The sequence below is a fragment of the Arvicola amphibius genome, chromosome 4, assembly GCF_903992535.2.
Source record: "Arvicola amphibius chromosome 4, mArvAmp1.2, whole genome shotgun sequence".
Lineage (NCBI taxonomy): Eukaryota > Metazoa > Chordata > Mammalia > Rodentia > Cricetidae > Arvicola > Arvicola amphibius.
The window spans coordinates 43414908-43435357 of record NC_052050.1 but is presented as its reverse complement, the minus strand read 5'-3'; positions in this window follow the sequence as shown (position 1 = coordinate 43435357).

Genomic DNA, 20450 nt, shown 5'->3' with positions numbered 1-20450 from the left:
TACATCCTCATGCTCAGCCACGGCCCGCCCTTGGCTTAGATAGAATCCAAATCCACAGAAAGCTAGAGAAAGGTGAAAGGTCATGAGCAGTGCCTGGAAATTCCAAGAATATAAAGAAAAGGAGGTTGTGGGACCCATGCTGGGCTTCATCTCACTAGCAGGGTTCTAGACAGAACCTTAAAAGGAGCCTGCTGGGTTCTCAGTGGCATGGTGAGTTGTAGCCAGCTGCTACCAGCTTCCAGCCTCATAGTGGCTGGCAGCCCCTCTCAGCCTCCTGGTCTCCCTGCGGCCTTCCCTCTCTACCCTGCCCCCACTCCCGGGCAGTCTCTCCTTTGAACATGTGTCCACCTATATTTGCTTGCTGGTTAGGGGGGCAGGAGAAAGAAAGGTTTAGAAAAGGCATTGGGATGATTCCAGCTGTGTTTGGAACAGAATCTCAGGGCATCTTGCCCAGAATTCTCAAAGGAAAGAAGAAAGTAGAGGTTCCTGGAATGGGCTAGGAAAGGTCTATAGGGAGCTGCCTCAGAAAGTCAGAAGGATGGCTCAGTGGGCAAAGGTGCTTGCTACCAAGCCTGAAGACCCAAATTCTTGCCCCTGGACCCACAAGATGAAAAGAGAGAAATCAACTCCTTAAAGTTGTCCTCTGACACACACAGTGTCAAGTATCCCACTCACACAAATAAAAATGTCATAAGAAAAGTTTAAAGCTGCTTGTGGACACCTCAGAAGGCTTGTCCTCATTTTGACTTTTTCAAAGATGCTTGCTGCAGGATTCAGAGTGGTCACTTCCTAGGTGTCTCAGCCCATCACCAACTACAGCCCTGTAAAGCCAACTGGCAGGTTCTTTCTTTCTTCCTTCCCCCCTTCCTTCCCTCTCTCCCTCCCTCCCTTCTTTCCTCCCTTCCTCCCGTTCTACTTATTTTTATTTGTGCGTGTGTGTGCTGCATGTATGTGTGTACCTTCAAAGGCCAGAAGAAGGTAAGAGATCCCTTGGAGTTGGAGTTAATAAGTCACCAACATGGGTGCTGGGAACTGAACTCTAGAAAGACAGTAAGTGTTCTCAACTGCTGAGCTACTCCTCCTGAACACCCTTCCCCTACCCTGCCCCCACTTTTCTCATTGGACAGGGTTTTATCATGTTGTCCAGACTGGCCTTAAACTTGAAGTGATTCTCCTGTCTCAGATTCCCAGGTGCTAGGATTATGTGTGCCAACATGCCCAGCTAAGGAGGCAGGCATGTATGTATGTATGCATATATGTATGTATATGAACATGTGTATATATTGTAGCTTAGAGACAGAGGCTGGTAGGCCTCTAAGAGTTCAAGGCCAGCCTCGTCTCTCTATTGAGTTCCAGGCCAGCCAGGACTACACAGTTGAGACACTGTCTCAAAACAAAACAAAACAAATTAAAAACATAATTCACAGATGAGGAAACTGATAGGTACAGTGTGGAGCCAGCATTCAGGACTCCTTCCCAGCCTCTCTGTGTGCCACTGGGTCCTGGTGTCTTCTGTGAAGCTAAGGCAAAGACTATGGCTCACTCTGTCGCACACTGCTGAGCTCCACATTCAGTGTTGCACACCAGCACACACTGTGCACCCACTCCTGCAGCGAGAGAAAGAGAAGATGGCCATCTTCACCATGCAACTACTCCTGCAGAGAGAGAGAGAGAGAGAGAGAGAGAGAGAGAGAGAGAGAGAGAAAGAGAGAGAGAGAAGATGGCCATCTCCTGATGGGAAGAGAGTCTAAAACAGCCCTGGGGACCCTCGGAGAGAATGAATGATTGATTCATTCCAGCCCCTCCTGGTATTCTGTGCCACATCTATAAATGTCTAAGCCGAAATGAAGTTCCCACTGCCCCGGCAGCTGTTGGTTACTGCTGTTGCTCACCCAGGGTTTGCCTCCAGTTGATTGATAGGGAGCCAAGGAAACGAAAAGCTCCCAAGAGTATTGACGAAGGGAGGGGCAGTCTCTCCAGATGAGAGAAGGAAGGATCTAGAAAAGTGGAAGGGGATGGGGGTGCGGTCTTGTCTGTCTGTCAGTGTGTAAGGAAAAGGCCAAACGGTGTGAAAAACACCTTCCACTTAGGTGGAGAGAGAAAACGCATCTTTAATCAGAGCAAGCCAGTCTTTCAAGAGTCTATATCACAGCCTGAGGGAAGGCAAAAGCCTCAGCCAGGCTCTTTCTGACCTGCAGGCTCTTTTCTCTGAGAAGCAGGCAGGGTAGGGGCTGGCAGAGCTTCAGAGCCCAAAAGGCCCTGGAGGAGAATGGAAAGAAAGGAAAGGTAAGAGAATCCCAGAAGGTCTCACAGAATGAAGTTAGTACTCCCACTAACTGAGCTAGCAGCTGAGATCAGGCGTGAACCGCTCTAGGAGGAAACTCATCTGTAGACACGCCTTCTGCATTGGCCCTCAAGCACCTGTGACAGTCTCTGATCCTGGCAAATGGCTGATTGTGACTGGCTCATGCCATCCCAACCAAGCCCAGGGGAACACATCAGTCCATGAGGGATGGCCTGAGTGGTCCCTAAACAAGACATTTAAAAGTTGTTCATAATTTGACCTTTGTTGACTATTTATTTATTTATTCATTATTTATTTATTTGGGTTTTTTTGAGACAGGGTTTCATTGTGTAGCTCTGGCTGTTCTGGAACTCACTCTGTAGAGCAGGCTGGCCTCAAACTCAGAGATCTGCCTGCCTCTGCCTCCCAAATGCTGAGGTTAAAGGTGTGTGCCACCACACCTGACTGTACCCTTATTTTTAGTCTCACCCAACCAAATGTTTCAAAATGATGGTCATTCTCTTCAAAGACTTCAGAAGTTATGAGGCTAAAAAGCCAGCATCCTTAATGTGTGACCCAAATCATCCTGCAGGGTGATATATGCAAACCTTCAGGGTCAGTTTATAACCCAGGTAATAAAGTATCTTGTTACTTTATAGACTTTATTTTCTCTCCTTTTTGCTTTGTCAGACCTGAGTTCCTGTCACTAGTGGCCCTCCCCCCAAACCAAATGCTGAGCCAAGCAGCATTCCCGGTCAGCCTTCAGGGACTCAGTTATTCAATGATGGGACACAGTTTAATTATTAGCAGAGAAGAGGTGCAAACTCCCAAAGGGCAGAAGAATGCCCACCTTGGTGAGAGGGGTCCCAGGAGGGGTCTTGTCAGCTTCCTTATGTGGAAAATATTTTTAAAGCTGGAAGTTTTTTTTTTTAAGGTGGAATAAACAAAATTTGGCAATTCATGCAAAAGAATATCATTCAGCCTTAAAAAGGGGTCACTTCTGGGGCTGGAGTTAAGAGCACTTGCTGCTGGCTCTCAGTTCCCAGTACCTACATCAGTACCTACATCAGCACCTACATCAGTACCTACATCAGTACCTACATCAGTACCTACATTAGTACCTACATCAGTACCTACATCAGCACCTACATCAGTACCTACATCAGTACCTACATCAGCACCTACATCAGTACCTACATCAGTACCTACATCAGTACCTACATTAGTACCTACATCAGTACCTACATCAGTACCTACATCAGTACCTACATCAGTACCTACATCAGTACCTACATCAGCACCTATATCAGTACCTACATCAGGCAGCTCACAACTGTAACTACAGCTCAGGAGATGTGAACCTCTGGCCTCTGTGAACACCTACACTCACAGGCATATGCCTACATCATATACGTGTGTGTATACACACACACCCACCCACCCACCCACCCACACACACACCACAATTAAAATTAATAAAGATAAATCTTTTTTTAAAAGCGGAAACAAAGCAGGTAGGGTCACTTTCTCTCCCATCTCACAGCCTGGGTGAGCACTGAGGACATTGTGCTGAGTGAAAAAGACAGACACAAGATGAAAACATTCCATTAACAAGGGCTGTCTAGAATAGGGGCCTCACTGAGGCAAAAGAGCAGGAGGGAGGCTGGGGGGGTGGGGTGGGGGTGGGTATAGAATTTCCATTTGGGAAGATGAAAAGAGTTCTGGAGAGGGTGACATAACAGTGCGAATTTCAAAATAATTAAATGCTAAATTTTCTCTTAAAGATGTTTTATGAAAATTTTAGCAAAGTTCAGATAACAAAATCCAACCTACCTTCTTCAAAAGCTGAGTGACTGACATCAACGATGTTACTCAAAGGAATCCATGACAGTGTGGGCCAGAGTCCAAAGACAAAGATCAAAATTTCTCTTCAGGGGGAAGTAGATGGGCTCCGCTGAGTTAAACATGGGTGTCTAACATCGCTGCCCTCAGCAGCTCTAGAAGGGTCCCTCCTCCCGCTCTTTCCTTCTGTAACATCTTGACTTGGTTGCTTTGCCCTCTTAGCCCCTCTCCCAGCTCTGGAATGTTCTACATCCTAACCTGAGTGTCTCTGACCTAGCCCTCCGGGTCTGGCCCACTCCCCTGGCAACAAGGCAAGGCTGTGGCAAGCCAGACCTCTGCTAGCCAGGAGGCTGCTGAGGTGGTTTTTTTTAATCCTCCAGCCGTGCCATCCTAGTGATTGCTTTTATTAGGAAATGTAATGAAAAAGACTATATGAAGCCCCTGCCAGAAAAAGAAAAAAAAAAAAAAAAGCTAATAAGATTTTGCACCAAGTGTGGCGAGAAAAGAAAGGGGGGAAGAGCACATTAGGAGTCAGATAATGAGATAAATGAAAGACCGCGGGGAAGATCATTTTTGCAGACTTGCTGGATGGTTGTAAAAATTTTAATTTGCTGAATTCTCTTTTTTCGTCGCCCCTGACTCGCCCCACCTCAGTCTTCCACATGGTCTCTCTGATGCTCTGGATTCTTTTGTGTGTGTGTGTGTGTGTGTGTCCCACTCCCACCAAGGCCAGAACCTGCTTCACAACTTGAGCAGGAGGCTAAGACCCACCCAGTCACCGGACACAAAAAGACAAAGAACTGGCCCCCTTCCCCCAACAGAGCCTGCAGTGATTGAACTAGTGCAAGAAGGGGGAGAGAGGAAGAGGAATGGAAGTGTGGAGCGGGGTGCGGGGAGGGGGGGCCGACAAGAGATCAAAGATCTGGGAAGTAAGGAGGAAGAGAAAGCCCCCGCTGCTCCCGCAAATCGATTCTCTGCTATGCCCGCCTCCCCGTCTGTGCTTCAAGCTCCTAAGCAGAATGCTGCCTCCATGGGTTGTCAGGCCTGAACAGAAGGGCCCAGGAGCACTGGGCAGACATGCAGGTCAAGCTGCCAGAACCACTGGGCCTGCTTTGTCCTACAGGGAGGTCCAGCATTCCCAGGACACCCCCTGACCTCTCTACCCTCTGCTTCCTTCAGGGGACTCCTGCCCCTTCCTCAGCTCCTGAGGATTCTGGGATGTTTTGTCACTGCTGTCCCTAAGTCTCAGTTCTCAGCTGCAGCAGGCCAGACTGAGGGTAGACTTGGGTAGCTTCCCTGATGGGAGCAGGTTGGGGTATGGGAGTCTATGAGATGCAGAAATGAACAGCTCAGGATGGAAAGGTATTACTGACGGTTGGGAAAACCGCTTGCTCTTTCATTCATTGTACCTAGCCCAGTAGAGATGGCCTATTGTTTCCAAAGAGAAGCTGTCTCTACAAACAACAACAAAATGATCTAACTAACTGACTTGTAATCCCAGCCACTTTGAGCTACTAGAGACATTAACCTCAAAAACAAAAAGATCTGGGTAAATCTTATGTCTGACAATAGAACTCTAGGAAGTTACCAAGAAGCCTACAGGAACGGGAGTGTTTACAGAAGCGTGACTACGGGCCCCAGTCAGGGTGGGCAGAAGAAAAAGAGGCCAGGGAGGGGCTAGGTGGGTCAGAATGGAAAAGGAAGAGCCAGCCTTTCCAGGGGAGGAGGACTGGAGAGCTCTGAGGTCGATTGGGGAGAGAAGCGGTGCGCGACTGTGGAAAGGCTAGCAATGACAGCTAATCACAGCCACATTGATGGCACACCACATACTCCCACCCGTCCAGGAAGGTGAGGCAGGAAGGTCTCTTGAGCTCAGGAGTTGAAGGTAGGGGAACTTGGGCAACATAACAAGACCCTATCTTTAGAGAAAAAAAAAATCAGAAAATATACATGATGCAGCCTGTGTTCTGAGTACTATTCTGGAGACCTGAGGACACTTACTGAATTGTCACCCCGATCTTGAATTGTCACCGTGAGCATCTCCATTTTATACATAAGGAAACTGAGGCATGGAAGAGGTTAAGGAGAAGACCCAGGAGGCCTTCCATTGTCTGGGCTTCTAATTTCCTCCCTCTTGCTCCCAGCAGTACAGGGCCGAGGGCGGCAGGACACTGTGGGCTACTGGGCAAAGCAGCAGCAATGTGGTCAAGAATGTGAACATCCAGCCGAGCGATGGTGGCGCACGCCTTTAATCCCAGCACTCGGGAGGCAGAGGCAGGCGGATCTCTGTGAGTTCGAGGCCAGCCTGGTCTACAGAGCTAGTTCCAGGACAGGCTCCAAAGCCACAGAGAAACCCTGTCTCGAAAAACAACAACAACAAAAAAAAAGAATGTGAACGTCCAGAGGCTGGAGAGTTGGCTCTGCCGCTAAGAGCACTGGCTGCTTTTCCTCTGGACTCCAGTTCTGGGGTAACCCCGCCGGCAGGGTCAGCTATTCAGGGTCCTCTGAAGGGGCGCTAACCTGCAAGACATGAGCTGAAAAGAGGAAGGAAACCAAGCAAGATTCTATTGTCAAGGTCTCCGTTTATTGGGGTGAAAGTTACAGCTTATATACCTTTGAATGGGGTGGAGGTAGGGGTAGGCAGGAACTCTGCCGGGGTAACTGAAGGTCATCAGCCAGCACCTGGGGGATCTGACACCCTCTTCTAGCCTCCATGACACACATACATACGGTCAGGCAAAACACTCGCACACAGAGTAAAATCGATAAAGATTTTACTGTTAAAAAGTGAAAACGTTTTAAATGTGAACCTCCAGGGGTCCCCTCTTGACTACCAGAGAGGCCTTGGGCAGGACCCTTAGTGCTCAGGCCACCACCTTGGAGAGACAGGAAGAGTGGCTGACGCGTGTAGGTTAAAACACAAACATGGTGCTGGTCCCTGAGCCCGGACATTTCTTCTCTCTTGCTGTGAGATGAAAGAAGCATCTTGGGTGCTTAGCAACCAGCCAGCCTCAACCTCCCAACTCTCACCCCACCTCCCACCCCCAAGAAACACTGGAGCAACCAGGAACCAGCTTCTTAAGGGCACACTATCCTGTAAACAGGCCCCCCCCCCAAAGTCCCAGCACACACAGCACAGCCCCTCCCCGGATCAGCGCTCCCTCGCTCTGTCCTACCAACCCTAGAAGTTCCCAGGCTCTGGGAGCAGCCCCTGGTGCTGAGGCTCCTGGCATTATTCCAGGAAGTATGTGTCACCACCCTCCTCCCCAGCCTCCCCCTTCTCCCCCAAACCCCTGTTTTTTTCTCTTCATGGAGAGGGCACAAATTAAGCAGAAAGGAAAATGTTGACAGTTCCCAGCCCTCCTTTGCTGGGGATAAAGAGAAGTGCGTTAACGGTTGAAGCTTTAGGCGGATCAAACACAGTTTGCGAAATGCTTCAAATGTATTATTCATCTCGCCAATGAGATGCAATCTTGGGCTTTCTTCCCCCACCCCCACCAGGAGGAAACCTCAGCTACTATGCATCTTGCAGGGCTCCAGAGGAAAGCCATCTTTCCATACTAAATCAACAAGTCTTTCCAGATGACACAGGTCCACTTGCCAGAAGGCTATAGGGGCTAAGGTTTTAGACCAGATACAGAACTGGGGGTTTGGAATCAAAGAGAAGTCTGATTTGGACATAAAGGGCAGGCACTGGAGACGTTGGTTCTAGAAGTCTTCCAAGGTTCCACACGAACCTAACCAGATGTGACTCTGAAAGAGCCATCGCAGCCGTGTCTTTGGCTCTGTGCTAGCCACTCACAGATATGGAGCATCTAGGGGACTGGTCTAGATCTGTCCTGGCTACCCAACACTTTGACCTCCTGGCGGCCCCGCCCCTCCCGTTGGGAGATTCTATAACCCAGGTACCATCAACCTCCCGTTTGTCCACAAAGGCTCCCCCAGCACCTACCAATGAACTAGAGAAAAAAATCATCCCAGGCTTGGGACTGTGGCTCAGCCGTAGAGCACCTGCTTAGCGAGCACAAGTCACTGGTCTGATTCTTAGTATCAAAGAATAAACAGATGGGGCTGGAAGGCTTACTCAGTGGTTAGAGCACTGGTTGTTCTTCCAGAGGACCAAGCCCCAGCACCCACATGGAAGTCCACAACTGTCTGTAACTCCAGTTCCAAGGGATCTGACACCTTCACACATAGGCTTACATGCAGGCAAAATACCAATGCACATAAAATAAAAATAAATAGTTAAATAAATAAATAGCATCCTGTCAGGAAAAAAAAAATAGCCTTTTCTGCTTCCTTCTCAGCCTCCCTAAGCTGATCCTTGGCCTGTGATGAATGAGGCTGAAGCTGGGGCTTGGGTCAGGTGCTACTGGTTGAGTTAGAGATTAGAACAACCTAGAAGGAAAGAAATTTGACACTATGGATCAGAAAACCTCACAAAGCATATATGCAGTTTCTTTTCTTCCTTTAAAATAATGTTTTTCTTTTTCTTTTTTTTAAAGATTTATTTATTTATGTATTATGTATACAATATTCTGCCTCCATGTATGCCTGCATTCCAGAAGAGGGCGCCAGATCTCATTGCAGATGGTTGTGAGCCACCATGTGGGTGCTGGGAATTGAACTCAGGACCTCTGGAAGAGCAGCTAGTACTCTTAACCACCGAGCCATCTCTCCAGCCCCTAAAATAATGTTTTTCATTTTAAGGCAGGGTCTCACTGAACAGTTCAGGCTGGCCTCAAGCTTGCTATGATCCTCCTGCCTCCGGCTCCTGAGTGCTGGCACCACAGATGTGCGCCACTGTGCACAGCCTACGGGTCCTTTTTGTTTGCTTGTTTGGTGTTGTTTTGTTTTGTAAGACAGGGTTTCACTGTGTAGCCCTGGCTGTCCTCAGACTCAGAGATCTGCCTACCACTGACTCCAAATTGCTAGGACTAAAGACTGCCCCCACACCCAGTTCTATAGGATCTTTTCCCAGCAGTTCACTTGCTCAAAATGCTCACAAAGAGGCCAGATGTGGTGCATACATCTTTCAGCTCAGCACTCAGGAGGCAGAGGCAGGCAGATCTCTGTGAGCTCCAGGCCAGTCAGTTAGGACTACACAGTCATACTCTATCTAAAATAAAACAAACGAAAAACTTGAAAATCTCTTAAGATCACAATAATGAATGGTTGGTTTAATAGTAGCCTTCTGAAACAATCATTTAGAACCAATTAAAGTATCAGGAGGAAGTAATACAGCATAAATACTTTTTTATCCTGAAAGGATTTCAAATAATGCCGATGAAGTAGAGTTCCCCTTTAACGCCGTCAGTCTCCCCAAGGTACCCCAATTCTATCCAGTTTGAATGCATCCTCTCTGATCTTTGTTTCTGAAGAGTCATATTTAATGTAAACAAGTAATAAGGCCGGGTTATGCAAGCTTGTAACCATCTCTGTGAAGAGAAAAGACTGGCAAGACACCAAAATGTGCAGACCGCTCAGCTCTGAGGAGCGTGGCACATGTGATTTTTATTTTCTTCCGCAGGAATTATTGTATTTTCTACATGAACAGAAAAGAGAAACAATGCTATTTTTAAATATCACGAAACAAGCTATTGATGGCATCAGCTGCCTCTGAGGCCTGGGAGAGACTGTTTGCTGTGTGCTCTTTTGTGCTCTTTGAATGATGCACCTTGGGTACATATTGCCTATTCCAAAAACGAATAGAAAAAAATTTTTAAATTTAATATGGCAATAAAATAAAATGAGAGACCTGCTGGAGAAGACCTGTGAAGAGTGGCAAGCCCTATGACTCTGATACTGCATAAAATCTACGCTGCGGGTTGTGGTTTCTGGATCCGCTCTGGATTCACCCTCAGAGTGCCAGTCTCTTTCTCACCAGGCAAGGAAATGAGGAAGGGTCTAAAATAAACCAGACTGCGGTCCAGAAATAACTTTATGCTAATTTGTGGCCCAGCCCTGGGAAGGGCTTCACTGAGCCCTTTCCCTTTCTCTTTCAAAGAACTTCTCATCTTCTTTGGTTTGCCTGTATATTCCTCAAGGCTACCTGCTCCTGTCAGGGTCCTGGGGAGGAGAGGCCGAGACCAAAGGCCTTGTCTAGAGGACCTCTAGAAGTCAGCCTGCAAGATCGGAGCTTCGAGCTGCCTGGGCTGAGCTGAGCCTCAGGCAGCAGCCCCCTCTCCCTCCAGAGTCTCTGCATCTCCTGCCCCTAATTGGTGAGATGAGGGTATTCAGCCTTACCCCACAGACGGGTTGTGAGAAATGGACGTTGGTCAATGACTGACTTTCAAGAGATGCTGCCTGGTTGGACCAGAGTCCCCAGGGCTAGAATGACCTGTAGCATTCAGCGGGGGGGAGGACAGAAATCCTCACAACAGACTGGCTCTGGGCCTGTAAAGCCATTATTTTATTAACGGATGGCAGGTTATTTTATTTTCTCTTTGGCAGTTGAAATGACATAGGGCCTCATTATTTAGCTCTGGGTGGACTTGAACTCAAGACCCACATGTTGGACTTGTTATTTACACCTGGCTGCTGACAACTATTCTCAGCTGTTGGTTTTGCTGGTTTTCTGTTTGTTTGCGGTTATGAAACAGGGTGTCTGCTAGCCAAGGCTAGCCAGGAGATCCTGCCCTTCCTGCCTCCACCTCCCAGGTGCTGGCGCAGGCTTGCACCGCTACGCCTGGACCCTGACAGCTATTTTCAGTCAGCCGTGTTGAGAGAATTAAATAAGACGTGAGTGTCGGAGCGAGGACATAGGCAGTCCACCAGCTGGGTGAAGTATTAATTCTCTCCCTTGGAAACCTACCCTCCCCACAGACACCTGCCAGTCACAGCGTCCTGAGTGTCTCCATCTGCCTGTGCTGCAATAGTGTCCCTCAGTCATACACAGCCTCCCCAGGCTGGGTTCCTTTATGGCACAATTTATGCCCACGTCATTTTATACCATGTAGAAGGTCCTCAAAAAAACAATTTGCCAAATGAATACGTGAGTGCTGTTTATTCAGTCATGATCTTTGTAGCTCCCACTGGGCTGCCTCTTGTTCCTGGCCCCATGGCTGCCAGAGCCCACTCCAAACTGACCTGGTGGATGTGGGGGCTGACAGGTTTGAAAGAGGTGGTGTGGTAGGGTGGAAAGTGTGGCCCTGGCTTTCGGAAGCCATTTCTTTATCTTCACGCTGCCATTACAGAAGGTCAGACTGAAAACTCAAATGTGCACAGAGCCTGGAAAACAGCTCAGAGAGGGGAAACAAAAGATGGGCCAGGCACTAGCTGGAGAGCTGGGCACATTCCTTAAATGGCTCTGCCCTCCAGTGACCTGAAGGTCATTGCCAATTGACCATGGGTCAAGGGAGGCAAGAGTCTTTGATTTTTCAAGAGAAGCCATAAATCTTAGCTTGTATGTGAAGTCCCCCGAACAGACCCAACTCAGATCCACAGGCCCCACACCCCAGCTACTTCTGATTCTCATTCCATTGGGCCATTGCTCAGCTCACCTGGGTGCCTCAACCCTGTGATTTCAGGACAGAAACTTAAAGGTTTACCATTTGGGGAATTAACCTTTCATCGGTTTTATATTTGTTTGTTAAGACAGGGTCCTCATGTATCCCAGGCTGGCCTCAAACCCTGTGATGTAGTCAGAGGATGACCTTGAACTTCTGATCTTCAGGCCTCCACCTCTAAGGTTCTCAGATTACAGATGTGATCCAGCAAATTCAGTTTTAGGTGGTGTTTGTGGCTAAAACAAAGGGTGTCCTCAATGGCTTGCTTGAAAGCATTCTAGCAACTGGGCTATATACCCAGCCTGGGAATGACCCTTTAAATGGAAGGACCCAAGATCTTGGCAGCTTGTCTTCTAGCCAAGTGCCACTTTGACCCCCAACCTGCAGCTTTAGGCAAACATAGGGACTCTAACTGCTCAGTCCCTCCAACCTCCCACTCCTCATTTGGTCAGAAAAGAGGGTGCAGAGAGGGCAATGGGCCCTTCACAGTCGTCCCTGTCAGGATACCCAGGCTTGGAAGGCAACTCGCTCACCTTCACACTGCCCCTAGCAGGGCACCCACCAGTGACACAGCATCACCCATAAATTCCTGTCAGGGAAGCTGTCGGGGCTTGGGAAATAAATAATGATATTTAACATTTTGTAATAACAACAATTAACCAGTAAATAATGTCCTTTAAACTGCAAACGCTGGAGTAAATTAATTCTTCTAATGAGCTGTCAGGCAGGGAAGAAAAAAAGTACCGGTGTTCTTTGGTGGCACGCGGCTGCCGAGTGAGCAGCCGGGGAAGCTCACCTTGGGCCCTGGGAGCTCATTACCGGGAAGCACGCGGCAGCAGCAACGGATTGCGGGGAAGCAACCGGGCCTCTCCCGCACCCACGTGGGCGCCAGGCCGCAGCCCCCTCCGCACCGCGCACCGCGCCACTCTCTAGCTGCGCCTCCCGCCAGGTGCTGGTCCGGAGCGAGCAACGCATTTCAATTAGAGATGCCCCTCCTCCTCCCTACCTCCCTTCTGGTCACCTGGGCAGCGCTGGGAAAAAGGGGGATAGGGGCTGGGGACATCTGAGGGGGAGAAGCTCCAGGAGCAGGTCTCTAGTCCTTACTGCGTGACCTTGGAGAGGTTTCCAGCCCTCTCTGGGCTGGGATGTTGTGAATGGCAACATCTGAAGCTAATCAAACCAGCTGTGATTACTTCTGTGCGCCTGAGAAGCTGTGACCATAAAAAGACACCTGAGTAAGACACTCTTTATGTACTGATTCCCAGTCATCGCCAAGATATACTGTCAGGTGACAGAAGCAAGGCACGCGGGAGTGTGCGGCGACTGCTAAGGACCGGCCATGTGTCCCTCTTTGCTGGCTGTGCATCCAGATAGGAAAGGGGTAACACCGCAAGCCCCTGAGGAGGGAAGCTGCGCTGTCCAATGTCTATGCCCTTATTTTAAGAGCCATGTGCAGAAACTACCAATTAAAAAAAACAAACTGAAAGCTACAAAAGACAAAGGCACAACCAGAGGTCATCTTGCCTTTCAATAGCTTTCAAGATGTGAAAGTCCCCAGGAGCCCTGCTGAACTATGACCCCCCCAGAACCTCCACCAAAGCCAGTACAATGCATCTCCAACATCCTATCCTGACCGTAAGCTAATGAGGAAGTCCCTCCCAGAGGCTAAGCCTATTCCCCGCCAGCTTCAACTTCAGTTTCTCTCTTTCTGTTCTGTATTGGGTGGGTAAAAGGGCTGCTGGATGATTTCTGCAGAACAGCCATGGGGAGCAGAGAGAAGGGAAGGGAGGGGAAGGAAGGGCAAGCCAAGGGAAGTCCTAGCCCTGAGAAAACGCACAAGCCCAGGGCTCCATACCTGTGTGGTTATGGTCACTCTGCATTGCTGAGCCTCCCTCAGGAGTCCAGCCCAGCCAATGCTCCCCAGGATGGACAGAAGACCCCTCCATGATCTGAGACCTCCTGGCCACCAGATCTGTACCTCCCCAGCCTTGACACTCACCCCCACTCCAGAGCAGAATAGTATGTGAGTGACCTCATTCAACAGCCTCATGGACACAGCAGGCTGAGAGGGCTGTGTGGCACAAGCATTGCTGGAGTCAGAAAAGCCCCCATCCATGCTCTGAGGAAGGGCCAGGGGGCTTTGGAGCTGCGGCTGTGAGGACAGCAAGCCCCCACAGACATGTGACCCCAACTGGTTTTGCAAAGGCCTCGCCTTTGCAGTGAGGTGAATCCTGACTCAAGACTTTCTTGCCAGGGCTGCTTGCAAAAGTCTGTAATTCCAAGCTACTCAGTAAGTTCAAAACCTGCCTGGTCCACAAAGTGAGTTCAAGGCCAGCCTGGGACACTTAGTGAGACCCTTTTTTGTTTTTGTTTTTGTTTTTTAAATATAAATGGGGGCACCGACGAGAGGGCTCATGGAGTTCAAGCAAGAGGACCTGACTTTGGATTCCCAATATTCCCCCGAGAAGTCTGGCACAACAGATCACCTATAACTAGACTAGGCAGTGCTCTGGTGCTGCTGAGCAGCCAGACTAGCCAATCAGTGAGCTCCAAGTTCAGCGATCCAGTCGGTGTGAGGAAATAAGGTGGAGGGCAATAGAGGAAGGAACCTTCCATCAAGTTCCGAACCCTCACTACCCCCACCCTTGCCACAGAAACACACACACACACACACACAGGTCTACATATCTAAGTATACAGTGCAGTGCTCAATAACAGGGCAGTTAGTTGATTAACATGGGGAAGACCCTGGATTCAAGCCTTGCTACTACTAAAAAAAAAAATTAAGTTTGAGGCGGCCTGGACTACTTAGCAAAGACCCTGTCTCAAAACCTCGAGAGTAATGGGATACGGTGGTACACACCTTTTTGTTTGTTTGTTTTTCAAGACAAGGTTTCTCTGTGTAGCTTTGGTGCCTTTACTGGAACTCACTCTTATAGACCAGGCTGGCCTCAAACTCAACTTACAGAACTCCACCTGCCTTTGCCTCCTGAGTGCTGGAATTTAAGGCATGGGCCACCATCACCCAGCTGGTATATGCTTTTTAATCTCAGCACTCAGGAGGCAGAATCAGCTAGATCTCTGTGAGTTCATGAGTTCAAGGTCAGTCAGGGTTGTGTAGTAAGCCTGATTCAAAAAACAAACCAAAACCCAAGGGCAAAGAATGTCAATAGTAGTACATCAGCTGCCTAGCATGTGCAAAACCCAGGGTTTGATCCTTAGCACTCCAAAAGGATGTGTGTAAAATACACAGCCTAGTGTCCAGGGAAAAAGTAAGCACCCCCAAATCACTCCATCTGACTGGTGAGCTGTTGCCCTGCTAGATAAGCCCAGTTTCCAAGACTGAAGGAGGTCACTACGGTGGCTCCTGAGGTAGGCAGCGCACCAGCGCACCTCTGCAGTGCCTGTTTGGGAGGCCGCCCAGAAAAGCCTCGAGGCCTGGGTTTCTGTTTTTTTTTTTGCATCGGGGCAGCGGAAACGAGCTGAAGCCAGCAAAGTTCCCAGCTTTGGGTCTGAGTCAGCTGCTTCTGGGCCTGAGGGTTCAAGGTTTCAAAGTCATAACCACTTGAAGGTCACCTGGACCTCTATGCAGCTGGCCCCTTGGCCTGAGCCTCCGTAGGTCTCCTGTGCTTGAGAGTGGACCACCAGCTGGAAAAGAGGCGTGCTCCTGCATGCACAGGAAACTGAGTTTCAGCTGCATGGAAATTAAACCAGCTTGCCCAGTGCTGAGCTACCACGTTGCTTGCAATCAGATTGATTTCTTGGGCTTGTTGTGACGGCAGTGTTGCGATTGATTCGTCTGGGTGGCGGAGAGTTTATCTATTCGAAGCTGTCTGTCATTGATCTGGAAAAGCTTCTGAAACAGCCCAAACACCTAGCAAGGCCGAGGTTACCACCAACCCCAGCTCAATATTAATTATAATAATGAACAGGCATGAAGAGGGTGGGTTCATTGCCTGCCCTGCAAGGCTGGCCTCTGTGAGGTTCCGTGTTTAATATTCCTTTTGAATCAACAACGTGCCAAGTACAGCTGCTGGACATGCCTAGACGGAGGGAAGTCTGTACGCGTAAGAACTTCATGGGACTGAGAAGGAGCAAGCACTGCTGAAACAGGAAAGGTTTAGGGTAGACTTCAAGAGGGACTCCCTCGTGGACACACACTATTAATCCACTTATCTTAGGTTACTTCCATTTGGGTCTGTTTCTTTGTATGTGTTTGCATGTGAGTAACATGTGTGTATGCATGTAGAGGGTAGAGGATAAATTTGAGTGTTGAGTGTTGTTTATTGAGTCCTAACCACACACACACACACACACACATATATATATAGTGACTGGGTCTCTCACTGGCATAAACCTTGTGGATTTGGCTAGGCTGGTCAGCCAGCGAGACCCAAGAGTCTGTCTTTCTCCATCTTTTTTTTTTTTTTTTTTTGATTTTTCGAGACAGGGTTTCTCTGTGGTTTTGGAGCCTGTCCTGGAACTAGCTCTTGTAGACCAGGCTGGTCTCGAACTCACAGAGATCCGCCTGCCTCTGCCTCCCGAGTGCTAGGATTAAAGGCGTGCGCCACCACCGCCCGGCTTTCTCCATCTTTCTAGTGTTCCCCACACCTGGTTTTTACATAGGCACAGGGAATGGAACTTGGTCTTCATGCTTGCATCAAAATCACCTCCCCCGCTGAGCCCACTCCTGGTCCCTGAGCCTGAGTCTTCCTCTGTAAAATGGTTTCTCAAAATTGCAGCTCTGTGTCAAAAACCTAGACCTGACAACACAAAACTAGAGGGTTCTTCTGAGCAGTATACTGGTTCGGGGAGTATCAGAGGACTCCTACTTCTGGTTAAAAACACCTGCCCTTCTCAACCTAGATAGAGAATAGGCATTCAACCAATGGACTGTAGTACAGGTTAATTCAGTGAGTGTCGCCTGAGTGCTTGCTACATGCCTGGCAAACATACTAGCAAAGCTATGATGAGCTGGTTTTGAGGAGATGAAGTCTGCAGTGGCCATGGAGCTGGGCATCCCCCTCACCAAAAACCTCAGAAATGGCCTGCCCCTGTGGGATCCCTTGAAAGTTGCTCCTGGAAACCTCAGGTGGGTTGAGGACAGACAGGGGACAGTTCCCACAACCTCCAGTCAAGAGAATTCTGTGTAGCACATGGGTCCTGCAGAAGACCTCATCCTCACCCAGCAGAAATGTGGTGTGACCAGGGGTTCATTTATAAGAAGCAAAGATTCCCAGCTGACTCCCAGCCCCCACTGTACAGAACCCCCCAGAAGTCACAGCAAGAAGCACTAAGTTTTTGGCTGAAGTCTACACAGTGACGGTAAGATGGAGAGGCCTCCTATCTGTCTAACAGCCCTCCCTACTGTCCTCCCTCTGACACCTTGACCCCCTATTCCTACAAAGCTCTCCTCTCTCCTCCAGTTTGGCTGCTGCAGAGACCCCCACGACCAGCCCTAAGAGAAACATCAGAAGAAAGTTAATAGCAAAATGCTGTGGCGGATCTAATTGATTTTTTTTTTCCTATTGGTTCCCTAATATAGGCAACACTGTTCCTGCCGCTTTTCTGGGCTGGAGATTATGTCATAAATAAAGAGATTTGCTCCCTATTTCCATGTGCTTATCTTTAATAAGTTAAGAACTCAACAGGCTTTAGGACGACTTGAAATAAGCAATGGATCCGGTGGTGGCTCCTGCTGGGGCGGAAAGCTGTGCTTGAGGGAAGGGGGAGACGCCTGACTGAGGCAAGCAGAGAATCTGCGTTCTTTGAGCTGCCCTGGGACAAGATCAGAAGAGGGGATAAGAGGGGAAGCTGGGAGAGAGCCTGGGCAATAGAACCAAGTGGACAGGCAGGGGCTGTGGGGCTATGGGGAAAGTGGAATTAAGTGTGTGGGTTCAAAGGGGGCTGAAGCCCAGTTGGTAGGACTTGCCTAGCATTGTTAAAGCCCTATCACCTCATGAACTGGGCGTGACAATGCACACGTGACATCCCAGACTCCAGTGGTGGAGCAGGACGATCAGAAGTCCTGGGCTAAATAGCAAGTTCCAGGTCAGCCTAGGATATATGAAACTCTTATCTAAAAGAAAAAATAAAGTAAGATAAAAGTCTGTGAACCCAGAACTTGGAAGGCAGAGACAGACAGATTGCAATGAGTTTGAGACCAATTTGATCTACACAGGGAGTTCTTGGGGCAGCCAGATCTACATGTTTTATAAAAAGAAGAAACAGCTGGGTGGTAGTGGTGCACACCTTTAATCCCAGCACTTGGAAGGCAGAGGGAGGTGGATATCTGTGAGTTCGAGGCCAGCCTGGTCTACAAGAGTTAGTTTCAGGACAGGCTCCAAAGCTACAGAGAAATTCTGTCTTGAAAAAAACAAAAACCAAAACAAAAAAATTAATAATAGTAGTAGCAATAAGAATAATAATTGTAGGGGGCTGGAGAGATGGCTCAGTGGTTAAGAGCATTGCCTGCTCTTCCAAAGGTCCTGAGTTCAATTCCCGGCAACCACATGGTGGCTCATGACCATCTGTAATGAGGTCTGGTGCCCTCTTCTGGCCTGCAGGCATACACACAGACAGAATATTGTATACATAATAAATAAATATTAAAAAAAGAATAATAATTGTAATAATAACAATAAAGTGTAAGCGCTTGAATGCTAACTCCATCATTGCATACTATCTGTGTGACATTAGGTAAATCCTTCATCCTCTGTGTTCCATTATTTTAAAACAGAGAGCTCGTGAGGTGAATTAGCAGGTAATCCAAGCCTGACAAGCTGAGTTTGATCCCCAGGATCTACACGGTAGGACAGGACCAAATTCCACACGAACACACACACACACATACTAAATAAATAAACAAATGTAATCCATCCTCATTGTCATCACTTAAAGGCAGAGGCTGGGCATGGTAACGCACATCTCTCATCCCGTGATCCCAGTATTCAAGAGGCAAAGGCTGGAGGATTGTTGCAAGCTGAAGACCAGCCTGAGCTTATAGGTAGGCCCTGTCTCAAAAGTAAAACAACCAATGGGACGGGAAGATCTAGTTTAGAGACATAGCCCTTGCCTAATGTGTGTGAGGCCCTCTGCTAAATCCCCAGTACCACCAGAACCCAAAGAAAAACGAATAACAATAGTGATACACATCTGCTGGTGGTTCTGGGGACCGCTGTACAAATGTTGAGGACAGAGCCTTGTCCAGGGTATTCAGAGAAACGACATTAGCTCATCTGTTGTTGGCCTTCACTGAGTACCTGCCCTATGTCTGGCCCTAGCCTGGTCTTCACAGATCAGTGAGTCGTGGACGTTCTTCAGCAGGGAGCACACAGCCCGTGACTGGATTAAGATAGGTAGCATCACAGGGTACTGCACCAGGGGGACCCAGAAAAGGGTTGGGAACCCTTTGCATGGAGGCAGCTTCCCTGTGGTCCTGTCCTGAGGCTCCCTGCTCTCCAGTTCTAGATGCCTCTCAGAGGAACTCAAACTTCCTGGAAGGTAACTGAGGCAGAAGCAAGGTCCCTCAAGACAGAGCTGACCCGCCCTGCTCAAGCAGGTTTTTTTTTAGCCTAGACAATACTGTTTCTATTTTCCATTTTATAGTTAAGGACACTGAGGTCCAAAGGTGTAGCTAAAAGCTGGGAAGTAGCAGAGACAGGACTTGAACCCTGCTCTAAACACCACCCTCTCTCTTCACATAGCAATAATGCCCAGGGATAGACAGGTGACGGGGCTGGCGGGATGACTCAGTGTTTAAGAGCACTGGCTGTTCTTCCAGATGACAAAGATGTGATTCCTAGCGCCCTATGGTGGTCCATAGCTGTCTGTAACTCCAGTTCCGGAGAATCTGACGCCTTCTTCTAGCCTCCATGGACAGAAGTTGTGCAAGTGGTACACACACACACACACACACACACACACACATATACACACATATACATATAGGTAAAACATTCACACACATAAAATAAATAATAAAAAGATGCTAACCAATGTCACCCACCTTAAATATATATAAAATTAAATTATAAATCATAAAAATAAATAATGAAAATTAAAAATTCAGGCTAAGGACAGAGGAGACAGGGCACATAAAAGGCATTTAATGATTACCAACCATGTGTCATGTCCTCTTGTGGGTCTTCTTGCTGAATGCACGTCTGGAAGGCAGGTGACACTGCTTTTCTTTTATAGTGAAGTGGAGACTCTGACCGGCACCTGATGCACACACGAGGCTGGGATCTCAAACTCGGGCCTGTTCTTGCAGCCTCTGGGTGAGCAGGGTCTCTTTCTCAGAGACTTTGTCCTTGTAAGTCACCACTGTGGCCCCACAAACAGAGTCCTCCCTGAATAGGTTCGGAAGCCCTGCTATTTCTGGTGGAAGAAGAACCTGTCACTCTTACATGTGCATTTATAGCCTCCCTTTTCTCCAGGCATTGTCTGGACCTGCAGACTCTGTGGCTTTAAGGACCAATGACCTCACAATCAGTTGCCATAGAGACCATTGTGATGTCACAATCAGAGGACAAGTAGTTCAAGGAGAGGAGTCGGGGATGGGAGTGCACAGCTAGAATTGAGCACCATTTGAGAATTCTGTCCTATATTCCTGCGCAGAAAATGAAGAGGCAGGAGCAGGCCTGCAGCTGGCTCCTTAGGGACCACGAGGAGAGCAAGAGCTTCTGACACTCCACCTGGGGTCTCCTGGGATGGCACTGTGCCGACACTCACAGGAAGGGTCCAGGGGAAGGAACCACAGAAACCTATTCCCACACTGTGGGGCTGTCGGAAGCAGGCTACTTCTACAACAGAGG